Source organism: Temnothorax longispinosus, chromosome 4 (genome assembly GCF_030848805.1).
Source record: "Temnothorax longispinosus isolate EJ_2023e chromosome 4, Tlon_JGU_v1, whole genome shotgun sequence".
Lineage (NCBI taxonomy): Eukaryota > Metazoa > Arthropoda > Insecta > Hymenoptera > Formicidae > Temnothorax > Temnothorax longispinosus.
Window position 1 is genome coordinate 23255938 of NC_092361.1, and position 14518 is coordinate 23270455.

At 32.9% G+C, this 14518-nt stretch overlaps 1 long non-coding RNA gene across 3 annotated transcripts; it reads left to right on the forward strand.

Annotated features, from left to right (window-relative positions):
• Window positions 1–641: 641 nt before the first annotated feature.
• On the forward strand, window positions 642–10607 carry LOC139811663 (uncharacterized). 3 transcript variants are annotated; one of them, XR_011731697.1, is made up of 5 exons: window positions 642–938; window positions 4752–5048; window positions 5252–5340; window positions 5741–6016; window positions 7050–10607. It is a non-coding gene; the product is annotated as an uncharacterized lncRNA (long non-coding RNA). The 3 variants fall into 3 exon arrangements; XR_011731696.1 differs by having other exon boundaries at window positions 643–938; window positions 5741–10607; XR_011731698.1 differs by having other exon boundaries at window positions 643–938; window positions 5819–10607.
• Window positions 10608–14518: the final 3911 nt, after the last annotated feature.

Sequence of the window (14518 nt, forward strand, 5' to 3'; positions counted from 1 at the left end):
AAACTTGCCTCACAATGAAAACGTATAATGCAATCCAGTATACCTGAAGTTAGAAAGCCTTTTGTGCAAACAATAGTTTAAAAAGAGCGCGATAAAAATTTGTTTCTTTTATAACACTGATACAAACGAACGCAAAAATTTTATTTGCTGAATTTAATAATGCATTTTATTTTGTAATATTTAGATATTGTAAAATAAAAAAAAATATGTAAGAGAGATAAATTGATCAAATTACTTTTTTATTATGCAAATACTATAACTCAATATGCTTAATAAAGATATCGCTTCTTTTTATCGTCATTTGATAATTTGTTTTCTTTGAAGAAATGATTATTACAAATATATTAGGTGGGATGTATGTATTATATTTTATACAAAAAAATTAAATCTTTTTACGGTATGTTTAAAGTAATAAACAAATTCCTATCTCAGGAATATTGTATACCTACAAAATGATTAGAATATATTTTTCTAAAAGTTATTAAATGAATACAGAATACGAATGAACCGTCTGTATGGCAGCTACAATATTACGGTTGTACCTACTTTATTTTGTCCGATACTATAGAGAGGTGGTGGTGGTAACTGTCACCGAAGACAATTTATGTTAATGACTGTTCGTAACCGAGGAGAGCCGAGGTCGCTCGACAGAACAGTCTGCAGGTCGCCGTAGCAGCGGTCGGACACGAAGCTCTTTGCTCGACTTTCGAATCCTCCCCACTCCCAACCCTGAATTCACCACCTTGTCGCGTCCTGACTGTTCCATCCCTACGATGGCGACGCCCAGCGTCGATTTGTGCGCATTTTCATCCCCTGCTCGGAGATTCGTTCTCCTATGGACGCCTGTGCGCTTATCGAATGAAAATCGTTTTGTGCTAAATCAGTGTATTGACGTAAAATTAGTGCCTTGTTGAGGATATTTTTACGAGCAATTATTGGTAAGTTTCCATTTTCGTCTCTTTTGTTGTTGTTAAAATCTATACATTGTTATTCTCTGTGAGAGAAGCAGCCCAATTTTAACGACGTAGTAAACTAAAGGACCTCTCGAAAGTCGGTCTTAAAATCCATATAAAAGATATGGTACGTTTTGATTCTCTTATGAAGATGTAATGCCAGCTTAACTGACACCGAAGGAGACAGAAAAGATTTTGATATATATACGTATCATATCTCAGTATTCCACATGTTCTTGATACTGTCTATTTTTGTTGAACGAGAAAATGGCTACATAGGCGCGGAAAAATAATTTGCTAGTCCACGAAATTACACAAATCCTAGATAACAATTAATAATGTTACTTGCTTGATGCATTTCTTCCAAATTCTGTAAAAAAAGTCTCTTCTGTTTTACATATTTATGTTGTTAATACGTAAAGTATATGAAATTTATTATTGTGTGTTTACAAAGAATATGCAATATCAAGCAGATTTATTATGTACTTTCACTTCAAATTAGTAAAAAAACATCAATTTCGTTCATCATAAAATATTTACAATGAAAACAATTCATGCATATCTTCTTTAAATAACGGTAGTAAGTATAGAATCCTCTTGTTTAAACTAAATAATCTTAACTCATTCATATGTGATAGATTAATGTGCTATTCAAAGCATACAATGTTGTGTTAATCACACAGTGCTCGTGTCTTTCTATTAGATAATATTATCTAATAGATAATCTTAATATATATATTATCAGAAAATAATTCTCTATTTAATTAAACGTTTCGTAAGAGAAACGAAACGCAATTATTCCATCAGTCTTTCCTTAGAGTTTAATTATAATCGAAAGAGATTATGAAAGAAATCTGATATGAATTTAATTTTTTTTTATATGTGACATCTTCAGACGATCGCTTTGATGTATTTTAAACTGGAAAAAATAGGTATCATTAGCAAATAATACCTATATCAATAGCCGACGAAATACACTCCAGCACATATAAGGTACCGACGACGCGGTGGCGCCGACGGTGGCGAATTTCGTGATTCCCATATAGCCTCTCGCAATCTGGCGGGATGCCGATCGATTTGCACAGTGTTCCTCACCCGCAACACGGTTCCGTTTCAGTTCATTTCGTAGCTCGCAATGATAGTATATATACGTACGTATAAATGCACGATAAAAATTACCACAGATCGGCGTAGACTTTCATTCGAAATTTACAACGGGTCAGTGTAGAAATTTTGTCTAATTTTCGCGAATAAACAAGTTTACTGTATAAAATCAGTGGAATTAATTATAACTAGTCTAAGCGTATAAAGAAAAAGAACTACTTTGCACGTTACTGTCTGTTTTGTTTAGTTTGTTTAGATTCTGTGCACTGTGCAAACGCTTGAAATCTATCGTAGAACATCAGTGAATTATTGATTCAATTGCAGTTTTTGATACTCTGCAATATTCGTAGTACAAACATAGACTTAATTCCTTGATTATTTCAATGAATATTAATTCACATATCAATTTAATAAATATATTTAACCTTTAGATTTAGAAGATCGCAAGACATTATAACGTCTCGATGTCAATATTACATTTTGCATCCGATTATATGTTAAACATGTTTTCCTAGAGCAAAATTTTGGTGAATTAAAAAAAATATCTTTGCAGTCCTTTATAAAGATTAAAAATTGTTTGATATAGTAGTTGTTAATTAAAAAATCTGAAAAAGATAGCAAAATTCCTTTTACGTATTTGTAAACGAAACGTTAACGTACAGATATTGCGTTTGCAATTTTTCGCGGAATACATGTCTGTAAATGCACCACTGTCTTTCATAGTTCTCTTCAAAAGCGTGTAAAATTTGAAGCAAGCATGTGTGCACAAGAATAAACCGGCTGTGAATCCAATCAAGGACTTACGACGTCCACATTCCACATCTAACCTTCCAATCTCTAAACTTGTTGAGTATCTTACAAAAAATGTTTATCTCCAGAATAGTAATTTTATATCTTCTAATAATTTTTAAGCAACTGTTAAAGCACACGTATTCAAGTATAAAATATGTGGTTACAGATTGAGAGATTAATTTCTTGATAAGTTGAAATCTAGATTTCAGTCTCTATTTTTTTTTTAATTTGTGAGAAAAGCAAATTAAAAAAATAAACAATATTTTTGGAGATATAAGATAATATATATCGAGAGAAAAAGAGAAGGTATATGTGTGTGTGTTTGTGCGACCATCAAGCGGCACGTGAATGAACAAGAGGTAGCGTGACACGACAAAGCGTTAAGTGATCGATGTCCGTCTTGTGAGAAGTATGGCCACCGTGATTGCCATATATTTAATGGGGATGTTACCGCCAAACAACCAAACAGCACGTGTCAGGCACGCGTATTGGTCTCTTATTATCCTTATCTTACGTTTTCAAAAACAATTTTGTAATGATATATAATTAAATTTACATTAGAATCAATGACAATAGTTATATAACTTGAGACATGCAAGTAAAGAAACTATTTTAAAATCTGATATAATCTTTAAAATAACGTATTAAGATTCATTGTTGACAATTTAAGAGACAAAATTACTTGATATATACATTGTATAATTTTCCACTAAGGGGCCTCTATTAACGTTCCATCCAATTTTATAACTCTTAGTACGATTAAATTGAGGCACCGGTATCATAAATTAACACATTTCCGCAAGAAATGATGTCATGCTGTGCATGGAAGATACAACAAGGTCTTGTTAATCTTTTTACAAGCGACCACGCAGTCAACTCCATCCTCTCAAGCCATTATATCGGTATCATTTCGGTGTATCTACCGCGTAATCATGCGTAAATTTTTATATATATATAATAAATGACTAAAATGAGTAATCTGCGGTTTGCATATCGGATATAAATTTAATATATTAAATAACATATTCTCTTTCAGTAATCATTATTAATCACCGGACATTATACATATATTTGTCATTTTATTACGAATTAAAAATTCGATTAGTTTTAATATTCTCCTAAAAATGTATACCCAAGTTGACTCATAAGAGTTATTTGAAATTTCTTTCTAGGGAACAGCTCTGCTCTCCTGACATTTTTCTTTTTTCGGTATCGGAGCAGGTATCACGGTCCGTTGTAGGTAATAGGTCTCGGATAATGGCGACCTATTTGACCTTCGGTTTCGTAGCCAGCCTGCTGCGTACCCATTTCCAACTTCTTTGAAGTTCGTGTCTTCGAGATCCTATACAACTTGTGCACGCGTTGGATACTTCCTCTAATCTTATTCCCACATTATATGTGATAATATTTTATCTTGATTATTTCGTGATCATGATTATATTAAAATCTTTTAGAATTCTAATGTCAAAAAATATTTAATATTTTCTGCATCAATAAAATGAATGTATCACATATCATAATTATGAATTACTGTTATTAATTACAACAATTTCTATCAAATACAAGAGACAAATAATCCTTAATTTATATATTGCTATCTATTTGTTTTACGATAAACTACTAAAATTTATTAATTTTCTGAATTCATATTACATAATGCAGAATAAATACTGCTATAATTGGAAGTCCCCGCTTTAATTATAATCTTATAGTAATTATCATTCTTTCAAAAGAATGATATTTATTGCATTAATTAAAAATTGTTTTTATTCTTTGACTTAACTGTATCGAGTTGCCCCGATAAAGACCCGCTATTGTAGGTGGATTCGCTTATTATCGTGGCACAAAAGCCGCGTGAGTTCCTTACGGATGCTGCAAGCCCTCACGTGGATTTCATTTCAGGACCGCATAAAATGGTGCTGAAGGGGGACAAGAGGGGAGCGGAACGAAGGGGAAGAAACACGAGGGGAGAAGAATGGAGTTGTGGAACGGCCAGGGGAGCGAGAGGGAAGGGAAAGATGCCGGCTGGCAAGCAGATGGTTGCCCCGTTTATTGGTTTATTCGTTGGTTCAGCCATGACGTTCTGTCCGGCCATGAAACAAGCCGGAGATTCTCCTTGTGTTAGAGAGTATCAAGCAACGAGGCTACAACTGCTCTTCCTATTAAAACGCATCCGCGAGCTACTTACCCGGGTAGTATGTAAGTATAATCGTCAGCTTAAACAATAGGAAATCTAACTTACTATAACGTAAAGACTGATGTGGTTAGTCTCGATAATAAACTCACGTGGAAGATATTTACTATTGTATTCGTTCATTTATATAATCTGTTTTATCTATTTGTTTTTACAGCATTTGTAATCGAGAACGCGATATTTTACATCGATTTTTATTATTTTGCAGATTTTTCGATACTTCTCCCGCATCTGATAACGTTCCTGTCATGATGAATTTACATATTATGAATCTATAAATTTCTATAAATTCTATATGTAAGTATAATGAAAGAATCTTTAAAATCGGTATTTGTTACAAGAACATGTTATTTTGTTTTACCAATTACAGTTCACAAAAGCAATATTATGTTAATAAGTATTTCTTCACGCATTACATTTGCTGGCATCACGCATGTGCAATATTTTATTATAAAGATAATTTAACATGAAGCTTATGCGCGCTTGTATATTCGACAGAAAAGTAATCAGTTGATTGTACTTGTTAATTATAAACTTTCAATGTAAAAAAAATATTTTTTTCTTATAATTTATGCAATTTATTTTATAATAAATTGCATAAATTTTTAATATGTATAATATGTTCTTAAAAAATATTTGACCGATTCAAAGCATAATTCATTTGAAAGTTGGTTAGAAAATTTATGGCATCCTACAGTTTTTAGATCGAAAATTATGCACGATAGCAAAGGAATAATAGCGGTTTTGGTGGGGTGTAAATGTGCGTGTTATATAGATGATATTCAGTAATGGCGTCCTGGGGGCGGACGAAATGCTCGGGTCGATAGAAGGAAGGCTGCTTGCCTACGAAACTCAAATACGCTCTCGACTTATTGACGATGATCATCCCCACTTACAATGGACTTTTCTGTGGCTTATCCCCAGGGACGTAATCATCACGACTCAATATATAATCGATTATACCCCAGAAAAAGTAAGTATATGCAATTTTAAACGTTAAATTTGTTTGATAAAGAATTTTTGAAAAAAAGTGAAAATAAACAGTTTCAAGAAAATTATAAAAGAGTAAACTAACAGTTTTTAGCTAGGGAATTTTAGTATTCATGTATTACGTCATGTGTCGGTAAGGTCAGTCGCAGAATACTATAAAGTATAAACACATCATTAGTGACAATCTATTTATAAAGAAGGCTAAAATCAAAAAAATTAAAAAAAATTTTTTAGAGATTTTAGAAATATTATATAATTGCACATGTTGCTATTTAATTACAAATTTAATTTACTATACTAAAATTTAAGAATATTGACGAGATCGATAAGACAGACCTATTATGTAAATCCCATCTACAATAGAATTTTGTTCTTGATGTAATATCCGATTTAATATAGTAATTTAAATATATTAAATATATATTTGTATTAAGACAATGTTAAACAAAGAAATTGTATCATTAAAATGCGATAATATTAATTTTCTTTTGAAATTTGTATTTCTATTAATCTATTCTTTCGACATTTTATACCTGAGACTGCTTAATAATACTTGATTCTTAAAGGAGATACAGCCAGTAGCTAAATTCGCTGTTATAAGCTGAAGGGTGAAACATTTTGAGTAAGTCAGATATTTTCAAATCTCTTAATCCGGATTAGGGCCCGAGAATCGTCTTTTGAAAGGATTAATATCATCAACCAATTTTACTGAGATACCTAATATATCTCTAGGAAGTCAACACCTTTCAGTTTTCTTGACATAGGAAGACAAATTTATCTAAATATTGTGACATTTCCTTTACAATATGCTTTTTATCTCGCGTCTCTTGCTACATAAATATAATATAAGGTACAATATTTTTACTTTCCTATTACAGAATAATCTCAAAATATATATACCTTTTAAAAATTGTATTATCCTTGTAAATATTGATAATGTTGATATGTATCTAATGTTATGTTATATATTTTTATATAATATTTTCTTTTTTCATTAATTGCATGTGAACAACCAGCGCAGCGTATGCGACATGACCAAGTAACCTGGAAATGAAAGGTACGTCGACACGCGTACAGGAATAAAAGAAGCTGTACCGCTAAGAAGACGAAGAAGAAGAAGGAGGAGAAGAAGAAAACCAAGGAGAACGCGACCTTGCTACATTCAGCTGTGTCATCCTTGAGCCGTTAACGCTCAGGTGGTTTCGATCCCAGGGACGAGCATCAATCATCATTGGTAGTGCAGGTGTAATGTGATCATTGTCACTGAGATAACCCAGTACGATATTCACTTACGAAGCGTGTCAAGTGACATAACAGAGTTTATCTATAACAGCGTATCTAAATATTAAAAGAAATGGCTACAATATTTGCCCCCTTGATAGCGTACAATTTGCTGAGTCTTTGAGCAAGAGATATTACGTACAACTGCTTACACGTTACAAATATTATATGCAAATTTGAAATTATATATACCTACTTGTATGCTATCAATTAATTTACGTACTTAATATCAATATCTAATATATTTGTAAAATGCTCCTTGCAAAGTTTCTTTTCACAAAAAATACATCATGATTATAATTAAACAGTAATAAAATTAATGTTATGTCTTTATAAAATTTTATAACAAAATATAAAATAAAAATACGTAAAGTATTGCATAATAATAATACGTAAGAAATGACAACGACAATACTAGCACTACTAAAATGAAGTGACAAATATTACAAAAACAGTGCATTTCTTCCTTACGTTAACTGAATAATTTCAGAAACTAATTCACATAAAAAAGAATCGAGTATGTATAATATTTAAATACATTTAAAAAATTAATTTTATTAAAAAAAAAATATTGTGTCTCATATAGTGTTAAATGTGTCTAATTTTGCTAACTTGATATTTTTGACGACGATATTTTTTGAAGTTTACGCAGAGTTTGCGCTAAAAGCATGCTCTGCCTCGCTTTCTTGAGGCGTGACTCGGCATAACCAAGCTATTTCCGTATGACTGTGCATTTCGTGAGCCTGTGAGCGTTAATTCGAAATTAACTATATTCTATAACTTCAACGATATTCATTCTTAGAAATGCAAACACCGCTAACGCAGCACAGATTGCTGAGAAAAATGTGCGTGCATATTTATAAACGATTGCATTATAAGACGCATTGATAGAACACATAATACATTCCTAACGGAACTAAAGCCTTTATAGTAATATTGATATTATAGCGTGTTATAAAAGTTGAAATAGAAATGAATAAAGTTGCGCAAAAATGTATTTACAATTTGAAAAATTTTAAACAATGATGTTTATAATTCACGAATTAATATTGAGCCGATGTGGCGATCGAGATGCAGAGAGATATGTGCTGCTCTAATGAGCCGAAGATCCAAGTTTAAATTCGACCAAAAATCATTTTTATTCGATCACCACCTGATCCTTCAGGTTGGGAGTTGTACATAGGGCTAACAACCACCCTACCACAAAAAAAAACCATTCTTGTAAAGAATTTAGTAAAAAAAAAGCCGGACAGAGAGAGAGAGCCTATACGAAATAGCTGAATGAAAAAAAATTGCTAATAAACCTATACAAGAGCGCTATAAAACCGGATATACGACACATATTTGAACATTGAGCAGAAAATCTGCTCAATGTTCAAATTTGTCTTATTTATTAATTCTGTGTTTTACAATTAAAATATTGAAATTGATATTAATAGGAAAATATTTTCAGGTTCCTAATGGTATCTGCGAAGTCTACTGAAGATCACATACTGGGCGGACAAAGAAGTTAAGACCGGCACGTATACATTAAGTATTTTTAATATATAAGAAAATAAACGATAGATAACGATGTGCCGTACAAGAAAGCCCAGTTAATGCTCTACATCTACCCTGTAGATCCGAATTTGTTTGATAAGAGGCGACAAATTCGGTTCTAGAGAGGTTTGTGTGGTGCATACAAAGCAACGGTGATCTTTGAAAGAGCTAAAAAATATCGATTAAAATTATATTCATAAATCTAAAAAAAAAATTGTTATTAACTTAGCATTGTATATTTAAATACTGAACACAGTTTCGATAGATTTTATTGCGATAAATATTATCAATGTCATCAATATGTTCTCAAAATTTTTTGTCTCCACGTATATAGTAAATATAATATACATGAAGCATGAAGTCTAATTTTATGACTAGAACGGAATTCATAATATAAAATCAATTAAAAATTATGGGAACGTTATAATTGTATATTCGTTTGTGGAGTTTAGATATGTGTTACGTGACTATATAATTATACAGTTACAATTAGGTAGAGATACTTTTGAATTCACTCATGCGTATTATGGACGAATTATTAATAGCAACGGAAAAATAACAAATGTAAAAAATAATTAATGAACGTCATTACGCCCATGGACTTGGTTGTATGCATGTTGGCGTACTGTCGATGATGAACTGCTACGTCTAGCGTGACCTGTTGCACATAAGTTCACTCACACATCGTATTAAATTGTACATTCTCCTCGTCCTTTATACAGGTAGATTCAAATTCTACTTATAATTAATATTAGAATGGAGTAAAATATTTGTATAATATTCAAAGCTTAGATTTGGAAATAGCTAATTTTACAAAAGTGTCTTGAAAGCACATTACTCAACAAGATTCATGATGACTAGGCGCTAAGAACTAGTAAATTATTTTTAAATATTTTTCTTCTATATTATTTTTGTCACTTCTATATATCACTCATAATATTCTCTCTCTATATTTTTTAGCCCTATATATCAATAAGGTAATTTTTTAATAGAAATATTACCTTTTAATTTTGTTTGACACATGCAATAGATATACATATAGAAACGCATGTTATTCGAATTCCAATGTTCTATGTTAAAAATGATTTAAATATTACAGTTGATAACTGTAAAGGCAGTAACTGAAAACCATACTGAAGTATTTCAAAAGTTTTATTTTTAATAAAGATTTAAATAAAAAGAAAAAAGAGAGAGAGAGAGAGAGTGAGTGAGTGAGTGAGTGAGTTATACACATTACTATATAATTTCAACTACGTAATCTTCTGTGATAAACATGCCATAAATATCATTTAATATTCTAATCTAAAGTATGACACGATTTTCTTTTATACTTTTGTATCACATAATTTTACCATCTTGTATCTTTGCAACGATTATTCATTGAATAGACATCACATGCGGATGCACGATTTCTTGAATCTTTCTGTAAAGGCTGAAGCAAATCCATTAATCTCTGATCGTGTTCATATTAAAATGACATGCCAGTCGTTACGCAACTACTCATAAGTGCTAATGAAGTGCATACACAGGTGTAATTACCAATCGAGTGGACTGCCCACTTTTCACTCCTAGCATAATCTAGTGGATAAAAAAAAGAGTGTTTCATAATAACACGACGAGGAAAAACGCTACCGCCTCACGTAAATCAGCGATTCCCAACTGATAGTTCTCGGCAAGTATGCATTAAATAAAATTTCTCCAAGTGTCATAGAGATCCTTAAGTTCTTGCAATAGTAAATAGTATATATACTTTTTTAAAACTAAAACTAATGTTTTTAGTTTTTTCAATAACTTCCACAATAAAAATACAAAAAGATATTCATAATTCAAACAAAACTCGAAATCCTTCGTATATAGAAAGATATATCTAGAAATTGATTAATTAAAATTTTACTAAACAGGTAAATTTAAATAATTAGTCAACAAAATGATTAAATGCTATAAAACAACTAATGTTATAAAAATATCATGCATCTGTATGTATAGTTTTATTTTAAAATATGTTATTATGTTCAATTTTTTATTTTAATATCTGTGTACGTGTGTTTATTTAAGAAAAGGAGATAAAAAGACATAAATAATATATAAGATATGTAAAGATCGTTTGTAAAAGGATTCAAAGACACACAAAAGTATGCAAAATGCACAGAAAATCCATATATTAAGATTAATTGTAAAATCATAATTGACTTTCTACGAAACGAGTTTCTTGTTACTTAAATTACATACATACATTAAATAATTTATTGATATAGAATACTTTTTAATATGTAATTTAATTTAAATGTGTCAATTATTAAACATATGCATAGTTATATTATGATATAAAGTAATTATGTTAATAATATAAGATAATTGAATTGTGATTTATCATAGATATTTTCACAGCTTATCGCAATCAATTATTTTATTAACTGCTTGATTATAAATTAATATTTAATCAAGTGGCTTGTGCGTATGTATTTATATAAAAATATCATTTTCGAATTACTTCGTAATTCAACGAACAGAAGATAATAACTCAATTATAATACAACAAAATAATAGTAACTATTAAAATTTCATCATGTTCAACGAATTCAATTGTATGTAACAAATCATTTACACAACTAAGAAATATTCTATTAAACAATAGAAATATTCTATTATTCTATTGTTTTGATAACTTCTACTTCGGATTTACTAATAACGTGATGTACGTGGAGTTGATGTGAAAGATCCAATCACGCTTACATATTCTTCCCGGTGCAGGAAGCATCGGTATCAGTATACTTAACTATGTGAGGCATACCCTGCACCGGGAGTTATCGCCACGAACATCGGATCGCGATGTTCGCCGGACATTCACGTCACCGGACTCGCCATTCTGGTTCGAGTAGCGGAGTGCCGGATTCGGATGGAGACAAACGGCTGCACGGCGTAGATACGGTTGGACGCGTTTACGTACGTTTCTAGGGATCTCACGCGGAGTCTCGTCTCGAGTCTAAATCCACATTCGAATGTGCGAGAAAACATAGCAAGATTAATGATTTTGTGTGACACGGAGGGAGAGGGTGCGCAGACCGCCAGCCAGCCAGCCTGCCTGCCTGCTTGCCTGCCTTGCCTGCCTGCCTGCCTGATCGTTCGCCGACGGCGGCAGCGGCAGCGGCGGCGACGGCGACGGCGACGGCGACGGTGGCTGCGGCTGCGGCTGGGAGCACCGCGAGAAAACTGCGGCAATGTGAGCTTTGCCACTTTTCTCACAGCACATTGTCCGTATATCTCCGTCACGCGGCAGCAAGCCGCGGCTTACGAAACTATTGACCCGATTCCATAGATTCCGTACCACTTTAAGCGACGTCCCTCGATTGATCGGACAGTAAACGGAGGGAAAAGGGTTGATCGGTCGGGAAAGTGAAAATATATCTGGTATGATCTGTTCTTATCTCGTTTCGTGTAAAAAAACGATTAGTTTTTATTTCGTACGAGAGAAAGCCCGCACTGTTCTCCGCGCATACGTAATATTCAATTTACGACGACGAGATAATCGTTTCCAGGCGATATACTGATTAAGATAACGCGAGTGCAGGAACCGTTTTCGCGTTCGCTCAAAACGTCAGATATATATCGTCGGGAGTAATTACCAATTTCATCAGCTGGAGGAAGCCAGAGCTATCGATTACACGAATAAGAACAAGAAAACGCCAGAGAAAACAATATCTTCGTCGCTTTTTGCAATATGCTAATTATGTCAATTATGAGTTATATCTATCCCTCCTCGGCTTCTAACGCGCGGTTATCTGATTAGTTTTCGTAAATTACATCGTTCCATATTTTCTTCGAAGTAGTGATTGATGAATTCTAGCCGATTAACATTCCAGCTTGACATGAGGCATTCATTAGCTGCCGGGATTGTGCGATGTATAAAAATAAGAACCTTTAACTTGTATTAGCAATAGATCGAATGCGTTTTCTCTTTGATATAATCAAAAAATATTTATACTCCTTAGCAATTGCATTGTTTTACTCAATATTCCTTTCTTTAATACACTAATTGTAAGTTAATGTTCTAATCCTAGAACTCTCGGAATCTTGACACCGAAAGGGTGACATGGACACATAGTAGATGTCAGATGTACTTAAGTATCTTCAAGTCGGGTTTTAACGGAATCAGAATGGAGAGATGTGGAAGGGGTTAAACTAAACGAGTCCTTTGCACAAACAATGCAAACGGGGGTATTCGCCCGGACGAATTCATGTCTCTATGACTGATGAGATCTCTTCAATCACGAGGGGGTCTTTGACGGTGCTTCAAACATCGCTGTATCTCAGGAAATGAAAAAAAGATATTAGGTATGCATAGGCACGTTCGATCCATTTCATATTAACCGTCATTCAATTTAATATTCACGCGCGAAATTACAAACGGTCAGATCGTCCAAGTGAATACGCCGACTGTTCCATATTAATATTCCGTATCACCGATTTTGCTATAATCTTGTTCATGACTCTCGTCGAAGCTGTCAGATTAATACAAGGTACAAGAACTCGTTCCACAAGGGAGAATTATTGACGACATGGTAAATAATAAATTCGAGATACCCCTGCATCGTGAAATCACGAATGGTATACGTTTGAGTGGCAGTTATTTGAACCCGATATTACAAAATTGTGAGGTTGGCACGTCCATCAATTTAAAATTGTGATCTAGAAGGTATAACGAATCTGTGGTCGATAAGACGCGCCGTGGCATAGGTCTACTCTGGTAGACGGAGAAGAGGAAGGCAGCCTTTGATGCCTCTGGCCTTCGGTCCAGTCGTGCATCTTGTATCGGACGCGGACAGAAAGAGGTCGGCATAGATCTGACGCCCGCGATGAGCGCCGCTGCAGTATAATATTAATGATGACTCGCTCGCCCCTTGGAAGAGAGGCTGTCTACGTGGTCTGTCCTGCAATGTCCTTTTTCTTCAGGCACGGATGCACTTTCTTCATAATCGGTTTATGCACGTACTTTATCTATTAATTTGTCTGGCGCTGTGATAAACTTCCAACTTGTGCTCAAGATTTTTCTTTTCCATATGTATGCGCTCCCGGATTTTATTAATTATCTTTTAACATAACTAGTTAATCGAATACCTCGGTTATATCTTCTGTGTATATCATCTGTCAAATTGTATTTCCGATTTCATTAAGCCGATATACAAGATTACTCGCTGCTTGAAGTTTCTCGCGAATATATTATATTATTTTGCAAATTATTTATATAATTTATATAATGTATTTTTTATTTCAAAATTTTACATATTTAATATTTTTTATTGCCATATATATACGTATGTATATACAGAATTTTCACTTTAATATAAGATATATATAATTTTAAAAACTAATTTATATATATATATATATATATATATATACATACAATAGTTTTTAAATTAAACTCTTTATACCCTATAAATACCTGTCAATCTCAAAGGCTTGTTATTATAAAAGTCACATTTTCTACGTAATTTTTAATAAAATAGTTTATTTTTTGAGTTCTCAGGATGATTCTTTAGCAATATGGCGGAAGAACGTATAGTAACCTGAAGAACACAGACGGTATCAGACAGTAAAGCATAACCCGCGAGAAAAGATGGCTGTGGCCCTGACCACCTGCTGCCTCTTTGATTCCGCCGCTAGA